The following is a 20,505-nucleotide window of genomic DNA, read 5'->3' on the forward strand; positions in this document are numbered from 1 at the left end:
AGGTATTGGTGAACTAAACAATTATCAAGCAAACTTTCATGCCAAGCATACTATAAAAACACTAGCACAGACACATAGAAGAACCCCTTGCCTCTTAATGCAGAAAGCTAACAGAGCAGAAAACACAAGGCCCACAAAAAACTAATAAAGTATGCATTACAGGAAGAGCTAATAGAGAAATACAAAGGTAAAAGCATATTATACTTTCAACAGAATGTATCATTGTGGAATTACATGAAGCAGAAGCTTTCAGTTAGCCTGATCAAAATTCAAGATACCCTCAGTGAGAACATTATCCCACCTGTCAAAGCATCATCACATTCTCAAATTAGATTAAAATGATATCATTTTTGAGATTAATTCTAAATGTTATGTATAAAGCCATAAAAATATATAAAATATATACTGATGAAAATCATAAATGAAAAAACAGCTGATGAACAAGATAACACATTATGAAAATTATAAAGTGAAATAGTAATACAAATATGAGATTTACAGTGCTAATGTTTTATAATTTCATCTTAATGGAGCAAGATATCTCCAGATCCAAGTAAAGTTATGGCACTACATAGAATTCTAACATCAATAAATGCTGAAGAAGTTAGACAATCATGTACGATGACAAGTTATAATGAATACCATCAATTATGTCAGCTCAGTGCCCACACCATTAAGAAAATTCATAAAAATAAAGAAATTCCTTTTAAAGGAACTAAAGCACAGCAAATGACTTTGGAACAAATCAAGGAAAGTCTAAGTTAAGAGATAGTTATGTCTCATTCTGAAAATGAATGTAAAAAAAAGTCTGACAGTAGATGGTAATTCGGGTCTGTATCACGTTGTTGAACTCTTAAAAGTTCGAACATCATATGGTCAACACCATATGATCAAACTTTTAAAAGTTTGAATCTTTCAATGGAGATCTCCGTACAGTGCGGAATGGGAAGATTTCCCCTTTCTGCACTGTGGTGCAATCTCAGAGTTGGTATATTTAATGAGCGGGGGTGTGGGGGCTGCAGGGTCGGCTTGCCCCCCCTGCTTAAACATTTCAGGTATGTTTTTTCTTGGTTTATTTTTTTTTAATTACATCTTCGAACTTTTAAAAGTTTGATCATATGGTGGCGACCATATGAGGTTCAAACTTTTAAAAGTTTGATTATGTAATATAGAAGCTGTAATTCTATGAGGTTAATAGTCATAAAGTCATAATAATACAAAGAGAAGGGTACAAAGACAAATTTGTTGTATACGCAATTTAACTTTAAACTGATGTGGAGGACTGGTACTCACACATTAAAGGATGTGGAGACAACTGTGGAGGACCGGTACTCACACATTAAAGGATGTGGGGACAACTGTGGAGGACCAGTACTCACACATTAAAGGATGTGGTGACAACTGTGTAATCATGGAATCATTTTCATATAACAATGGAATGTACAGACTTTCAAACTGGCAACATACCATAAGCCACTGAAGACCAGTTTAATAATCTGCAATCAAGGCCACCATTAATAAAAGATTATAATCAAAAGGATAGCAATGCAGTTGTTAAAATATTACTGCAGAGTTTGATGCTTAGGGGGGGGGGGGAGTACAATATACAAATAAATGTTAGGATTTTCACAACAAACCACACAGACAGTTAAAAGACATTCAAAGGTAACAGAGGGCTAAATCAACATCATAGACAAGTCTGTAGACACAAAAACATTAATATTAAAGGAAAGTGAGCATGAAATAAAGAAAGATTCAGTTTCTACATGAAAACGAAACTAAACAACTGACATCAGCTAGACTAAAGTGACTAAGGTCTGGAAATCACATAAAAGGACTGAAGTAGCAGTTCATCTGGGAAAGGGGGTAAGCTGGGTCCTCCGTGGGAACAAATAGGAGCTGACAGACTGGCATGATGACAAAAAAAAAAAAAAGATGCAGCAAAAGTATCATTGCGTGTACATCACAATGCCAGTAAGAGAAGAGTATCTGTTGAAGGGCTACACGTTAATCGTCCCAGAAGTTTTACCAAGAAGTTCCAGTGAGGTTGCTCATGAACCACATTTAATATCTGTGAAAACAAACATATTACTTAAAAAAATATATGGTTCCCAGTAGTGGATGTTGAGTGGCAAGAAACTGTGTCAAACAGTATAAAAATGTGAATGTTCAAATTTATCTCACAGAGTTGGCAAATTCAGCACAATTACATATCAGCGTGGCTTTTTACGGTTCACTTAATGCTACAAAATGTCTGCCACGCCAATTGATGAGCATCCATGGTTATTTTAGATCACATATGGTCTTTCCTCTAACAGTTTTCAGTCTAAACATTTCTGCACTAATTTCAGAAAGCAACCTGAAAAAATTACACCACTGTGGCTTCAGGCAAATTAGATGGTGGTAGAATCAATTACCCAACTCTGTAAAAGACAAATGTACCAATGCTTAAAAAGCTGTTCTCAACTTAAAGTAACAAAAATATTTTAGATCACATATGTTCCATCATATAATATTTTCCAATTTGAATATTTCTAGAGTAACTTAAAAATGAACACCTGAAGAAAGAGTCGCCACTATGGTCTCAGGCAAATGAGATAGTGGAGACATTTATGGCCAGCACACAAGCAGTTATGAGACTTGCCAGTGTGGAATATCTGTTGTAAAGCATGATGGTAACTGTTGTACATTTTACAATAGGAGGAATTCCACCCAGTGTAAAGTTTAAGTACACGCAAAATGCAAAGTCAGCTCCAGAGGAGACACTCAGAGAAAAATAGGGATGAAATCAAAAGCTTAAAAAATATCCTCCTGGAACACGAACACTGCACCTATTGCACCCGTGATGCAATGTACATTGCCTGAAGTTAAATCTAAGTTGAATTTATTCATGTTCATATTATAGCAATTGTCTACAGAATTATAATATAGCAAATGTCTTCAAACTTAAAGAGTCATGCACACCTCTGGAAGTACTTTGTAAGGCCCCCCTCCATCTCCAGTTTCTCTGACTAGTTTTCATCTCAGCCTTAACTAAGACTTTTCCTAGCCTTAATTATTATCTAAGCCATAACCAAGCACTATTTTCATTGTCTCTGATACCCTACCAAACATATTATTGACTTTTTTCTTGTGTTATCTATGACAATAATGTTTTTGGCTCTGACCTAGTTTTAAGCCAGTCTATGATAGCCTATTTATTGGGTTTTTCACACTGACCTACAGAACCTCCTCGCTGACAGTGTTGTTTGAAGTCTTCAGTTACCAGGTCCAACCCACTCCATTTGCCCTTGCTGCACTTGGGCTCACTCTGATCCTGTACACTACTGCCATTCCCACCCACCCCCACTATCCTTACATTTATACTCTAGCCACCACACCCCTTCCTTCATTGCACACCCAATCAATTTCCACTTCCTACCAATAATCACTCCCCTTCAAACACACCCATATTTACCTCACACCATTACCTCACACCCCCTGTTTCTGTCCCTCCCTTTTCTCCTATGCTCTTCACACCTCACGGTGCACCACTTCTACCTAGTCAAGCCACTTCGCATCCTTCTCACAGTCTCAACCTCGTACCACACTAAACTCTCTTACTCAAATCTATCTCCTACCCACACACTCACCCTCATTACTAATGACTCCATTCACTCATACACAATCTCCACATCTCTGTATAACGTTTACAACATTTGCCTTCACAAATATAAAGTAATTCAGTACACCTCTCGCTCTCTCCTGCAAACCAAAGGTAAAGTATAACACCTCACCATACTCTGCTTACTAAACCCACAATTACTATGCCTCTTTTGCTGGAGACATCCACCCCAACCCTAGCCCCACTACCCCATTTCCTAACACCAAACTCACTACAGAACTCTCCATCCCCCTCTCCTTTCTCCAACCTCCCTCCCCACCCCTACCACTTCTTCCCCTAAGACCCTAACTATCTACTCCATGAACAGTCAAAGTCTCATCAACCAATCCACTGAACTCCATGGTTGGATTGTCCACACCTTCCCACACATCCTAACCTTATCAGAAACTTGGCTTAAACCTCATATCACTAATAATGTAATATTACCACCTGGATATAACATTTACTGGTCAGACAGAATCCCAAAAAAGGTGGAGACATTGCCATCCTTTACTCTGACCAACTCAAGCTCTCATCTCTTCAAATTCCTAGACCAAATTTTGACCCTGCTGAATTACTTATTTTTAACTGGCACCTAAACGCATGCAAAAAAATTGCTATACCCTCCATATACAATCCTCCAGGCAATAATATCCCCACCCTTGAGCATATTCTGTCTAGGGTCTCCCACAACATATCCTATAAAATTGTCATCCTTGAAGATGTAAATATTGACTGGTCCAAATTAATATTGGACTCCCCACAACTCTGTATTAACTTATATAGTTTCGACCAACTTGTTACATCACCCACATGCATTCACAAACCCTCTTCTACCAGTTCAATCCTACACTGGATTCTGACAAACTATCTGAACCTCTACCACAACTCCCTGTACCTTACCAGACACCTTGAGTGATCAGCTTCCCACTCACATCCAAAGATATTCTCTCCAACCAGCTAAAACACACTTATACAGAGCCAACATATTTAACTCCAGACTATCGAGCATCGACTGGTCCTTTCCCTTGCACCTCCCTCTCAGTGAGGCTGTTCAAAACTTTAACCAAATACTCTGACATTCTTAACTCCCTTGTCCCTACTAGGAAAATTAGAATTAAAGCTAATTATGCCCCCTGGCTTTCTAAAGGGCTTTCTAAAGAAACTCGATCCCTCATACATAAAACAGATAGTGTTTGGAAAGCGTGGGTTAAAACCAAATCACCATTACTGCTCCAAAACCACAGAGAACTTAGGAAACCTTCCAAAAAACAAATTAAGGGAGATAATAAAAACTTTTGCAACTCACCCCAGTTCAACAAACTCCATTCCAAAAACACTCTGGTCTACCATGAACAAAATTCTTCACCCAGGAAACCCTTCCACACCCACCACTTTCCCAAATAATACCCCACTAGAAACTGCCACCCTTCTCAACAATTACTTCATAGATACTATCCAAAAACTTACTCGCACTAATCACTACTCAAACCCTTATCCTTTAAACGAGCCTCCACCACTTACATCAAATCACTCTTACTCAAACTTAAACTCTGCTCTCCCTCTGCAGACAACCAACCCCCCCCCCATCTTTCACAAACTAGCCCCCAAATCCATTGCCTATCCTATCCCTCTGTTAATTAATAGATCCATTCAAGAAGCCACAGTCCCAGACATATGGAAATCCTTCTATACTATCCCACTTCATAATGGTGGGAAATTCCACTGACCCATCTAAATATAGACCCATAGTCATTATTTCCTCTCTCAAAAATTCATGAAAAATGCATCCAAACTCAGCTCTACTACTCCAAGAAAACCTGATAACTCCCACTCAGTATGGTTTCAGGCCAAACCACAGTACAGCTACTGCACTGTTATATTTTACTCCCATTGTAGTCGAGGCCAGAGATAATAACCAACTTGTATCCCATCTTTTCCTTGACCTCTCCAAAGCCTTTGAGTCTGTTTCACATCCTTTACTTCTATCTAAACTATCAGATCTCAATCTCTATGGGCCCATTCTTGGTTAGTCTTTTAGTTACCTTTCCAATAAGCAACAATCAGTCAGATGGCACACATCCTGTTCCTCCTTCCCACCCATCAGATCTGGAGTTCCCCAGGGCTCTGTCCTGAGCCCCTTCTGTTGAATATTTTTACCAATAGCCTCCATACTTCTTGCAATCAGTCCTCTCTTGTTCAATATACAGACAGTTCTGCACATCTCCATCTCCAACAATATCTCATCTTCCCTCTCCCAAGCCTCTTTCCTGTCCATTGAAAAATGTCTCTCTGATAACCAGCTCATCTTAAATCCTAAAAAAAAGTAAACTTCTGCTTTTCCTTACTCTACCTCTGTCTCAACATATATCAACATTTGTCATCTCATCCCTTGGCAAGACCATCATTAATGCAGACCCTCACATTAAGCTTTTAGGTACCATTATCAATAATTAATTAAAATTCAACCTGCATATCCAGCAAAGCATTGAAAAAAATACCCAAACTAGGTGTACTGTACAGAAATAAAAAATTCCTCACTTCAGACGCTAAACTCTCCCTGGCTCAGGCATTGCTCCTATGCAGCCCCAATATTTACTAACATCCAATCTACATTACTATCTAACTAGAACAAACATACAACAAAATAGATTTCGTTAAACAACTACAAAGAACAAAGCAAAAATGAAAAAGCAGCAAAGCAAAGCCCAGGAAGGAACCGGACCACAAAACTTACAAGCTTTCGTTCATTTAATAAAACACCACGAACTTCATCAGAACAAACATTTATTAAACGAACGAAAGCTTGTAAGGTTTGTGGTCCAGTTCCTTCCTAGTCTTTGGTTTGCTGCTTTTTTCATTTTTACTTTATTAAAATAGACAGATTTGCTACAAACCTACCCTATAACTCTCACCACTGCCTTGCTCTCAACAGACTTCAATGGCTAGAATTCCCCCAGTGACTCCAACTGTCAGAATTCAAAATCACACATTCCATACTGTACAAACCTATATCCTGCCCATCCCTCTCCTCCCTTGTATCCTAGTATACCCCCCAATCGTCCTCTCCATACCTCTGATCACCAACTCCTTTATATGTATAACCCTATCAAATACATTGGAAAACTACTATACAAATACACCGTATCCCAGGCCTGGAAGAAACTCCTCTCATCCTCTCATTCATAAGATCTACCACCCACCTTAAGCACTTCAAAAAAGAGCGAAAATAAAACCGACTAAACAGAAGGTCCTGCTCCTGTCATGATCTTACCTAATCCTCCACTCCTGTTTCCACCACTATTTTTCTGTATGAATATTATATACGCCTCTATTTCTCTACTCTACTCACACTGATCTTCCAACTCCACGAGCAAGGCTACAACAGTCCATGTAAATATGTATTTATTAATTTCTACTTTAATATCTTCTCTTTAAATATTTTCTATATTAACACTGAACTGTCTTTTTTAATTCACTATTTACCTATCTAATTCCACCATAATTTTTTTAAACTACTGTAGCTTCATCTCTCAAATATATTAATTTACTACATGATTTCATGTTTTTCTCTAAACACAACTTTTTATGTAACTATTACTTGTTAGTTTGTAGAACTCTGGATCTTTTCTCCCCCCGGTCTTCACTGAAAATGGGCTTCTAGCTCAGCTGGACCAACCCGGTTAACAAAGGTCAAATAAATAAAATAAAATAAAAATAAATTATATACTAGCCATAATACATATACAAAGCAAGGCAGCATTTAATGTAGACAGTGTTATTGAAACATGCTGGTCACAGAAAACATATTTTCTAATTATCTCCTAAATCCTTATTTACTCAAAGAAAGAAAGAAAGGCCCCCAATTTTTAACCACTTCAAGTAAATGACACACTGTAATGAGATACTGTTCATTTTTAAAAGCTTTCAGTAAAGACTAGCAAAATGCAAATGTGACACAACATCATGTTTGTACCTATACACTTGAGGCAGGCATTAAGACTGATGTAGAGCCTTCTAATTTTAAAAACGTTGCTACAATGTTTAACAGAATAAAAAAATACATACTGAAAGTAATGATCATCTTTAGCATGTGAAAGAGAATTCCACTGTTACATTTCATGGGGGGGGGGGTAGAATAATGGTTAAGGTATTTTCCTCTCAGACACAAGGTTCAAAGTTTAATTATCACCTTTGGGAATTTGGCTAGGCCTAAAATGGTCCAGAAGGGCAGCTAGCCTAGTTTCTCTCTATGAACCTATATACCAAATGTTCATTGCGAGTTCTATAGTTTATATAAGTGCCTTAGCATCAGATGTTAAGAAAAGACCACAATGAAAAATTATAAATGCATGAAAATTAGCAATTTTGGGATACTTAAAACTACAATGAAACAAAGTTTTTATTTGAAAATGATGTACAGAGAAGTCAAAATATTTAGTTCAGCAAGGTTTCTGATTTAATTTGGTTTTCATATGGAAGTAATATGTCTATTTGTTCACTGGGTAGACCAACTAGGTACTAGTACCTCTTTTCAGTGGTAACCTGGAAACATTGTTTAGTCGTGCATCAGGCAAATGGAGACTGAGGAAATCAAACTCTTAACTAGAATCATTTGAACTAAGCTGACCATCAAATAACTAATTATAGTGAAGTCAACTGTAAATTTAAGTAGTTTGGGTAGGCAGAGATCTAACAACAAGGGCTCCACCTTACAAGTATCCTGAATTGCATATTTATATTGTTAGTCTTGTTTTAGCCTCTAGTATAGTAACTGATTGGCATCTATTATCCAGCCATCCCCTTTTCTCATTTTTGCACAAGTTGGGTTTCACTTCAACAGTGACGATCATCTAGAGCCAAGGTTTACTCAGTCATGTGGCTAGCCCTGCTGTGGTTAGTCCACACCACACTCACAGACATACACACACACACACACACACACACACACACACACACACACACACCTCTAGCCAATTTAGAGTGTCCGACTCACCTAATGTATGTCTTTGGAATGTGTGAGGAACCCAGAGGGTGCTCACGCGTACACAGGGAGGACATGCAGCCTCCACACAACAGGTACCCCAGTCAAGAATTGAACCAAGGAAACTCTTGCTGTGAGGCAACAATGCTATCCATTGTGCCACCCTGATTGACATCTGTTAATATGCTCATCAATGTGTAGGAACCCCTTGTGTTACCACTATAGGATTATTTGTGTGTTCAAGTTTAGAACTACAGACGTTATACTTAATCAGAGGGACATTGATGGAGTTACTTTACAGACAAATCCATTTTGTAAATATCCCACATATACAACTATTTCTGTTTTTTCTAGTTCATGAATATAAGAATGTAAGTTGAAGGTACACTGCATCTTTGCAAACTGTAGATTGTTACATAGGTTCATAGGTTGGTACTAGGCCGTTGGCCCTAGGGCCTATACAAGCCTAGCCATAACAATTCCCTGGATATTTCTTCCCACAATATTTACTTCTCTGGACCCCTGTCCAGCAGGTGACTGACATGATCCCCGGGGTGAATTTCCCATCTCCCATCCAATCATCAAGGTTCCTTTTGAATAGGGCCAATGAGGCACTCTGCTTGACATGTATGGGCAGTCTATTCCAGAGTATGGGGAGTCTCTGGGTCAGGAACCTACCCCTCCAGCATGTTTTCTTCATTGTGATGACAAGGTTTAGATCCCTGGAGCATGTGGCTCTGAGGGATTGGTATTTCTTTAAGTGGAGCATGTCCAACAGCTCAGGGTTTGACATGGCCTTGTATGTTAAGCAGAGATCGCCTCTGAGTAGATGATATGCCAGAGTATAGCTGGAGTTTTTTTTAGATGGTCAGCATATGGCATCTGCTTTAGGCCTGTGATTCTTTCAGTGAAGTATTTCTGTGGCCTTTCCAGCTGTTGCAGATGTCTTGTGAGGTACATACCAAATGGGGCATTATACTCTATAATGGGTCTAATGAGGGATGAGTACAGTCGGACAATGACCTCATTTTTTCTGGATGAAAAGCCCTTAGTGATGAGGTGTGCCACATAGAAGGATTTCCTGACTGTTGTGGCGATGTGGTTATCGAAAGTGAGACCACTGTCCACCTATGTCCCTAAGTCCCTCATCACACTTTCGATGTTTAGTGTCCTGCCACCTATGTGGTAATTCATGGGTACATGTTTTTTTCCAAAGGGGATAACTATACATTTCTTGGCATTAAGCTTGAGCCCATGGCTCTGGCACCAGGCATCTGTTTCTGTAAGGCCCTTTTGTAGAATATCCACATCATCTGGGGATTCAGTAATGGCTCCCAGTTTGCAGTCATCTGCAAACTTTGTTAGCCAGAGTCCCTTAGTGTTGGCCTGTACTTCAGAGAAGTAGATGCCAAACAAGAGTGGTCCCAGGACTGAACCCTGAGGTACTCCACTTGTCTGGAGCTGGATTTGGAGTCGGCTACTTTTACAGTCTGGGTTCTGTCAGTATGCCAGTTGGCAACCATTCGAGTGATGTAGGGATTTATGCCCAGCTTAGTAAGTTTATCTATGATTCCAGAGTGGGGGATGGTGTCGAAGGCCTTGGTGAGGTCCAGATAGGCTGTGTGGACCACCTTATCCTCATCCACAGCTCTGGAGACTGATTCAAAGAAGTCAATCAGATTCAGGAGACAAGATCAGCCCTTCACAAACCCAAACTGGGTGGGGTCAAGTGTTTGAAGGTTACCAATATCTTTGTTTATAAGTTCCATGATAATGCGTTCCATGCCCTTGCAGATTAGGCTTGTCAAACTGATGGGACAGTAGTTCCCGGGAACCAAGGCAGATCTCCCCCCCTTGTGGAGTGGGATAACTGTAGCTGTGTGCCACTCAGTGGGCATGAAACCTGAGGTGAGGCTATGATTAAACATGACACTTAGGTGAGGTGCCAGTTCATTTTGTAGTTCATGTAGTACACAGCCTGGGATGTCATCTGGTCCCATGGATGCTGTATTCTTAGCTTTGGAGAGTGTGGTTTCTACCTGTGTGGACGCGATTACCAGAATTTGGCAATCTTTTGGTATTGAGATGGGCCCTTTAGGGGCTGAGAGGGGAGTGAAGTTGGCACTAAATCAATCTGTCAGGATATTGGCAATATCCTTGGTATTAGTATATTTAATGCCATTCTGTTGTAGCTCAGAGCAGATCTGAGCATTGCCATTTAGATTCTTGACATAACTATAGAATGCCTTGTGGTTGTCTTTGGAATCTTTGGCAATTTTATTTTCGCAACTAGCTTTTGAGGATTTTATGAGGGATCTCAGCTTCTTACTGAGGCTGGTGAGGGAGTTTTTTGCATCCTGGGATTTTCCTCTTTTCTGCAACAGTTTCTTCCTTCTGTTGTATAGTTTGTTTATAGCAGGGGACCACCAGATTGGCTTCCTTTTTTTGGAGAAGAGCATAGCTGCAACAGCATATTAGCTATCCTTTCTGTAGACTGAAACATGTAAAAAGTAATTAAACCAACAGTATCTACAGCTGATTATTGCATTCATATTTTAGCAAGACCCATACAAGCATGTCATATGCCTCCTTGTCATCTCTTTATGCTAACCTCCAGGACCCTTACACTAGAACAAAGAAGGCAGGATGCACATTTTACAGTCACACAATTCATCTGATGACAGAGTTACTAATAAAGCTATACATATGTGGAACTACCTGTTCACCAGGTCATAGCCCATAAACCTTAACAGGCTTCAAACATCACATTCTCTCAGTAGCCAGATATCTGTGTTTTGGAGTAACAATGTTTGCACTGTTTGCATACATTGCACTTAACCAAAGCTTTTCAATCATTCTGCAGCTTAAGTGGGAGCATGAGAATACCTAATGTATCCAACAGTATTTGTAAGACTACTGTGATTGACCGTGTGCCATTTAACTCTCAAGAAATGTATCTAAATAAAAGGTCTAAAGCCTCAGCAGGTCACAGGCTCAAAACAATGACATGCCTGAAGTCCCAAAACAAACACAATTTGCTGTAGGGATAAGCCCTCCTGCACCCCTGATTTGGAGGGGGGGCTCCATAATTTGATCTCTAAATAAACCTACTCCAAGATTGCAAAAAAAAAAAAAAATCAAGAGATGGTGTGAAACAAAAATAAAACTCATCTTCGCCTTCTTGACCCAGTCTACAATGCAGCCAGTGTCCAAATCAGCAGACAGAGTCAAGCAGAATAACAATAGGAAACGTAACCATCCTGTTTTGATATTTGTAGTCTCACTGTTCTGGGCTGTGAGAACAGCATACAGTTTTCTATATCTATCTGATTACGGATTATTCTGGTTTGATTCTTCTAACTGCATAAGACATTTATGCACCTGAAACATACACAAAAAAGTCCTTTACTTGAATTGTTACAATGAAGTACTAAATTGCTGCAAATTATATTTGTAATGTTCCTTTTACATTGTGTGAACATCTGTCTATAATTTAATTACTAGTAAATTCTACAAATATTCTAACAGGAGTATATATGGATCCATCTACCCATAACCCTTTTTTCTATTTTACACATAGGGTAGGGTGTCACATCAACAGTGACCATCATGCACACATCATATTGTGCTTACCGCTTACATCTGGTAACTGGAATAATGCATCTTCAAAACTATAAGCAAATAAAAGTTTATTGCACTAAAAATCTCTACAATAAACAGGCCCCAACCTCAATGAGACTTGGAACTACTAAACTGTAAAATAAGTTTATTAATTAAATGGAAACCAAATGGTTGGAACTTTTGTAGTAGGTTCATTTTATAAGAAAATACTTACTGCATACTGTTCTGCTTATCTCTACCTAAAAACATCAGTCTGAATATATATTCCATTAAAAACACTGGTGCTTGACAGTATTTGTTTCTAATCTGAATATTTATGAATAACATTTGCATGCTTTACGCTTCTGATGTAAGCATATAAATGTTTTGCTTTCTGTCTCCGAAAGTTACAGCAGCTCTCTGGAAAAGGGGTTCTTCTATCCAGTTTAGAAAATGCACTTCCACTGAACCACCTCAAAAAAAAATCTTTCCTCTATACAAACATCCATACACAAAAAATGCAGATTAATTGCCCTTGCCCCACATTTTGAATACCAGTATTCAGTCCTCCATGATACATTAGTTCTCAGCAGACCTCATAACCAACTTACCCAGATTAACAATGTCTTCTTACTTCTCACAATACATTAATACTTATCTCCACTTACAGGTCAGAATTAAATTTTCCTGAAATAATAGATGTACCAGAGCCTCAACCACTCACTTGCAACTATTTCCCTTATCCAAACTCTGAAATCTTTTCTTTCTACACCTTAGTTTTAGGATTGTCAGGCTACCAGCATGAGGCTACCAATACAAAAACAATTTAGATACCGGTACTTAAGCATGTTGTTTGTCTGGAAGGCATAGGAATATTTTTTCTACATGCTGTTTCCTGTCATTGACAGGGGCACAGGAAAATAATTTTCTTGGGTGGCGAAAGCCAGGGAACCTTTTTGGCTAGGCTTATATAGGCCCCAGGGCCGATAGCCTATGAACCTATACTTGCAAACTACCATACCCCCTATGAGCCCAGCCCACTTGTTCCTGCAGCCCTAGATATCCCCCCCATGAGATGAGAGCAGGCTGAGAGAGGACCATAATGGAGGCAGCAAAGGGGGGGGGGGGTTGTGCCCTTGCCATTAACCCAGCAATATGGCATATTTATTATTTATTTATTTTACATTTGTTGACCAGGCTGGTCCAACTGGATATATGTCCATTTTCAGTGGAGGCCCGGGGAGAAAAGCTCCACACTTCAGAGTAGTATTTACAAAACACAGGTACATTACAAAGTTTTAGCTATCGTAACAGTTCATGGCCTATATATGTATGGCCTTATCCATACCTCCCACACCCTCAGTGGCTTGTGTTTCATGTTAGCCACAAACCCAATCATGTGATGGCATGCTCTAGTGCACCCACAACGAGGGTACTGTTTTCATGACTTGGTGGTGAAACCTCTACCCCAGGGCGATCTTTTGAATTGTCACCCATCCTCTAAAGGATTATGGCATTGGATGGAACTGACCTGCATCCCCCCCCCCCCCCGATGTTAGGCATGTCCATCCTTCCCACACTAGTTCCAACATATGTCCAGGCCTGTAATCAAACTGTGGTCACCTGGACCATAGTCAGAGATTTAACCCATGTCATCAGAGTTGGCAACTCTAGAACTATATTTTAAGCTGTAAATTAACATGTCAGTGGTGAAGGTTTTTCTTTGTTATTAAATGCTCTGACTGCATGTAAATTTTTCTGCATGTTCTCATTTGCCTCTCAGCATTATGACATATGCAATACTTTGGTGGCAATGCTGTTCTACCTCAGAATTCATTGCATCTAGGTAATGTCTGAAATGAAGCTCATGTAAATCTGTGCATTACCCAGTCAACAAATTACAAACAATAAAAAATAAAATAAAATAAAAATGTATCACATGGCAACATGCAGCCCTCTCTCCTTAACAATTGTACAAGGTTAGCAAAGATAAGATCAGCTGCCATCTTCAAAATGCATAAATCATCTTGGAAAACATGTTCATGTGTTTTCTTTAGGAGGTTCTAAACTGCTTTTTGGTCTAACCCATACACTTAAGAATACTATTTTTGCACATGTCATAGTAAATGTCTAGGACTTTCCTGCAGTTCACTTTATCAGCATCCTTTTAGCAGGCCGTATTTCATCAACTATTAAATCACACCATATTCTGCAGTTCCATCTTGTACAGTATAGCTATAATTTGAAGTTTTGTTGTACACCTAATGATATGTTCATTTCTTATAGTCTTGCTTGTATTTCTCTACTCTTTATATATAATATATGGCAAACTTTGAGAGGTGCTCAAAAACATATACTATTGTTTTTTTTTAGGTGCTGCTAAGATCTAGGAAATCTAAGATGAGGCAGTATATGAAAAACCAGCTCTGCAGCACCAGAGCCCGATTGTCTTAGTTATTATTGCTACAGGCACTGTGCACACAATATATGAACCACTACTGTTACAGTAGTCTAAGGGGATTTTCTACCATTTCCTCACATAATATTTGAACTTATTTCTGTAGCCTGGCTTGTATTCAAGTAAGGGGCCCTTTTATGAAAGACATACCAAAAATATGACTCAGGGAGTATTTACAAAATCAGTGACAGTGGAGAGCTATGGTGACAGTGGTACATTTCATTTCTACACACACACACTAACACACTCACTCACACACACATGCACGCATGCACTTACACGCTCTCACACATACACACATACTCACACACACACATGCACCTTTTTGTCCATTGCTCTTCCCACTTTACATTTCCTTGAGCTTTACTGACTGACAACACAACAGTTTGCACATATTTGATCACACCATACAGAAGTTATGTCTTTCTCCTGAAAATGAACTGCTTTATTTGCATCCCAACATCACCTCCTCCAGAAAAGAATGAAATAGTTTTATATGTTGTATTCTTGTGACCACTCTCTCTGCAGAGCAGCAACCTTTGAATTAGAATATTTAAGGCAGATGGGTGCGAAGAGACAGAACGAGAGAATACACTACATGGGAAGCATAGGGTGGTGCCCCCCCCCTGCAAAAATATTTTAGGTGTTTATTTGTGTGCTGCATTTGCAAAAAACTGCACAGGATCAAGTGCACGTGTTTAAAGACATTTTCCTAATCATGTTATAATTTTATGCTTTTGCAGCTTGGGTGTGTGTTTATGTATATAAACACACACACACACATACACACACAATCATAATCATCACCAATAGTCAACCACACACACTCATTTGAACCTCAAAAAGCAATGAAAACATAAGTGACTACACATATAGTTACAAGCACTCCTAACTGATGCATGAAAAAACTCACACTAACTACATAACCAAGCTCCTATACTAATACCTATATAGTAACAGTAAAACCAGTAAAACAGGTTTAGCTGTTATATTGTCAGTTTTCAGATAACAAGAACTGTTTTACATAACTATCATAAATAACACTACTTCTGAGAGTGGAACAGTAGCAAATACAACAGCAAAAAAGAACCACATGCAATATCATAAAATGTTATATTACTTAGATTTACAACAGGGGACTATGCCCCCCTCACCCCCTTATGCAAATATGCCAACTCCACAGTTGCAAAACTGCAGCTACAGTGCAACACTCCATATATTATACTGCAGTCAGCTCTGGCACTGTACCATACATATTGCAGTGTGCAGTACACCACAGAACAACTGACGAATTCATATATCAACTGATTACCCATTTACCTAAAAGCATACTCCACTTCCAGGTAAACACACGTACGCGCGCACACACACACACACACACACACACACACACACACACACACATTTCAGTGTAACCAAACAGTATAATTTTGGGAATATCTGGAGTGCAAAAAGGAAAAAATCAATTAGCCATTGCTAAAACATGCAAACTCCACAAAGACAGTGCCCAACAGGCAGCACTGAACCACATATTATGGGGATGTGAGGCAAGGGCATCACTACTCAGCCACAGAGCTCTGTTCTGTTTTCCACTAATTCTATTTACTTCTTTATGACTATTTGAACTTTTTTTCAAGCAGAATCAAATGGCTTGTTTTCATGCAGCAAATGCCACATTACAGTCGATAACTGATCTGATTAGTGATGCATTTAAGTTACAATGTGTATTCATGATCTATTAATTATGCCTTTAAGCATGAAGTGTGCTTCACTTTACCCTTCTGTAACTTCCTTCTTTTATATATTTCTTGTCTGCTTCCCCTCTTCCATTTTCACTTATTTTTTTGTCATTTTCTCTCTCTCTTTTCACTTCTCACTCTCCATGTCACATTTCCATCTTCTTCCCTTACTGAATTCATAGGTATGCCAACAATCCTACATCTAGGGTCACAGACATTCTTTCCAGCTGTATACTTATGTGTGTTTAATTTCTTGATTTACATTTTAGTCACACTAGAGCTCATTTTGCTTTATTTAGTAGATATATATCGAAACAATAAAATACAATGCTATAAAATATTTTGGAAGTAAAAATTGTTTATTTGCTTTTATTTCAGTTGATTCTAAGGGGGCACTTTCATTCCTTTTAGGGACTTCAGACTACATATATTTTTTTCCAGTATTGTTTTTGGTCATGCATAACTCCTATATATATGCACTGAACATCATTGTTTCTGTATGATCCTATTTTTGCCACAACTATTTTGGTAATTTATTTGAACTGATCTTTCTGTATCTCTTTTTTTTTTACGTGCAGCTTTTCACCCTGGTCCTCCACTGAAAAAAGGGAATTCCAAGTTGGACTATCTCAACTGTCAACAAATAAATATTTTTCATAATTATAACATGATAAATAAAACATAGTCATCTATATCTCACATCCTTTTTTTATCCAAAACATGTCCAATCTTTATTAAGAACATTGGTTTGACAGTAACAGTTTAAAACTATTCATAACAACAGTGTCAATTACAGAATATTCCAAATAGCAACTGAATATTCTACTCATAAAACCAGAAAGAAAAACTAAAACCACAAAAACTATATATATATATATATATATATATATATAGAGAGAGAGAGAGAGAGAGAGCAATTTTGTAAATTGACATAACCATACCCAAATCAACTATGTAAAAAGAAAATACAATCAAGCATAGTCCTTATTGGAATGTAATATTAGTCTCAGAGGATAGGCTAAATATCAATATATTCCATCATTCTTGCCAGATTTACTTATTTGCCTCCAAGTCCCAGGTGATGAATATATTAATGAAATTAATAAATGAAATAGTCCAGTGTTTAACCTGAGCTTGAAACAGACACCCCATTTCCCTAAGCAAATTGAACCTAAAAGGACAACATACTAAAAATATCACGTTGGTCTTGGCAATGTCTTGAAAGCTGTCAGGTATGTTTTTGTGAGGTCTAGCCTCTATCAGATGTACCCTTGGTTTCCTCAGGAAAGTTCCAGACTGCACTTCAAAGGGAATTTTTGCAGTTTTACATTACAGTGATACAGAAATCACAGTCTCAGAACTACTAAAAGACTCATAAAGAACCTCACACTTCAAACACTTGAAAGCATTACATCCAAAAACAATATGTATACTACTGACAAACTTTGAGAACAGAACACAAATGTGGCAATAAACATATTTACATCTGTATTTCCATAACTGTGATGTATAACAACATGCAGCACATGCATCTAATTGTGTACATTTCAAGTTAAAATATAGGTATAATGCTAAGTTACACGATTAGTTTCACTTTACTGCATTATTATGCAAACATTACAGTATGCATTCTTTTAAAATCTCTGTGCCCTCGCTAATGACATTTTACAAAGCACATACCTATGCTGCTTTTCTACATATGCACCTTTAGCTCTGTACCCAGCCCGGTACTTACATAGTTTTCCAACACTCGTCTTGCATTGCCTTTTCTCTTACAGCTACTACCAATTCTTTGTAGTTGTGTTTTCTAATATCATCTGTCTCTAACTAGATTACTTATTGCACTAACACCATTTTTTTTGCAAATCACACCAATTTATTTACAAAAATTTTCCAGAAATTTGTTGCCATCTCTCAGAGCATCGCCCATCAATTTTCAATCCCTTTTGCCCATTTTGCACATGGGGTCAAGTGATGCTTATTAATTTTAAACAGCCTGGTACAAATCATGATTTACCAAAACATAATCAAGCTGTTATGCATGATTTTTACCTTAATCTGCTTAACTTTTTTTAACTTATAAGATAGCACTTACAAGGAAGGGGGGATCAGGCAACAAGGCATAGCAGCCAGAAATGCAATGAATTTGGCCTGATCAGCAGAGCAGTCAGTCAGCCTTCCAACCATCTGCTGCTGTGATTATTCAGGGTTAGGATTAGGGCTGCATGGAGCAGGGCATTTGATGTTGGCAACAGAAGACAGAGAAGACCAGAGCAGACTGGATTACTAAAAACTTGGGAGACAGATGATGCATTCCTTGTGGGTAAATAATGTGTAGTTTGCAAATTTGTCCATGTGTAAAATGGAGTCAGCAATTTCTTATCACTTTTATTGTTATGCTCATAAGATTACAGACTGCAACTACTGATCAGAAATTCTTCCAGTGAATTATCTAGAAACTCCTTGCTAACAATGACACACACATGGCACAGAATAAAACTCAATGAAAATATATGGTCAGCATCCCAATAAACCAGAAAATAAAACCATCAAAAATAACAAACTAAAACAAACATACTTAAAAACCTTAGTAAACAGCTAATGAATTCAATTTACTTCTCATTTACTTTTCAATGGACAAACGATACTTTAATCATATCATTCTTTCTCTGCAATTCAAGATTTATTTATGGTCTCAGACAGTGAAACTACTCAACAGAAGACAAGCATTTATGCATGGGGGCCTCCTACAGTGCTGTCTTTAGTATATGCACCAGTTCCACAGCCATGACAAAGGTGAAATTCATTTAAATTCTAGAACACAAACTGATGGAAAAACTACTATGCAGAATAAGCTAGCTAACACAAAACAGAAATATGACCAAGAGAAGGAATCTTGTATGTAAATCTGTAGCTGCTTTTTTACAAGTGGTCCCATCCCCTAATATAATGGACATACGTTTTTTAAGCTGATTGCTCCACAGTTTAGCTAAACTCTTCACATATGTTGTACAGACAAGCCCATGAAAAGGTGAAAACTGTCACATATAGAGCCAGCAGAGTCTGGTTTATTGTACTACATGCACTAACAGAATTGATGTGGATCACTGCCTTCACAATCCATTGTGTTCAAACATTTAAATGGACGTAAAGGTTAATTTCCATATCTTCCATAAGGCCTTAATCAAGGGAGCTTTGACATTTTTGCTGTAGGACCTTTCTGTTTATACATATGTGGGATCATAGGTCAATACTAGGCTACTGATCTGGGGGACCCTTTGTAGCCTAACCATAACATCATAAATAGTAAGTAACCACTGACATGAATAATTAATATTTAATTTTGACCCCTTTCAATGAAGACTTGAGGGGCAAGATCTGGGACACATTTACAATTTCTCATACATTCATCCAGGTTATATTTAAAGAGAGTCACGGAGCTACTTTGTTTTATATCTAGGAAAAGTCTACTCCATAAAAGGACTCTCTGGGAGAGAGATTTATCTAGCCAGCATGTCCTATTTAAGTTTCAGTAGCAGTTTAGATCTCTTGAGTGGGTGTTTTTTGTATATAAATATGCATGGAACACAAATATTATTGTAAAATAAAATTGCATCCTTCATAAATCAGTTATGAGCCTCTGTGTAATATGTTTTCAATGTAGTATGTTATGGCACATTACACCAAGTCTTGGCAATCATGACATTGGGATTTGAGGTTATCTTCTTCAATCCAAAACCATCCAGGCTAGATAATCACTCTACATTGCTAAATTGCAGTTCTTGTTGTTTTTAAGTGCTGCTGTTATATACTTTTTATTATTTTTTTGAGCTTCTGCACTCCTTCACAATTTAAAGTACCATTGAATATCACTGTATTAACTGCTGGGTTCTGCACATCTGCATTATAAATTATAAGACTGCAGATGTTTGGCACTGTGGTGATTGCTGTGTTTTTGCACTGTGGACTCTCTCTTACAGTTTTTTTACAGTAGGAAGATTTAGGTCTGCACTCTAGTGGCAGTAGAGGGTAGCCTGGTCTCTTGTCAGATGGGAATCACTGTAGAAACCTCACAGTGCAT

This window comes from Protopterus annectens, chromosome 9.part0 (assembly GCF_019279795.1).
Source record: "Protopterus annectens isolate FY-2018-M chromosome 9.part0, PAN1.0, whole genome shotgun sequence".
Lineage (NCBI taxonomy): Eukaryota > Metazoa > Chordata > Ceratodontiformes > Protopteridae > Protopterus > Protopterus annectens.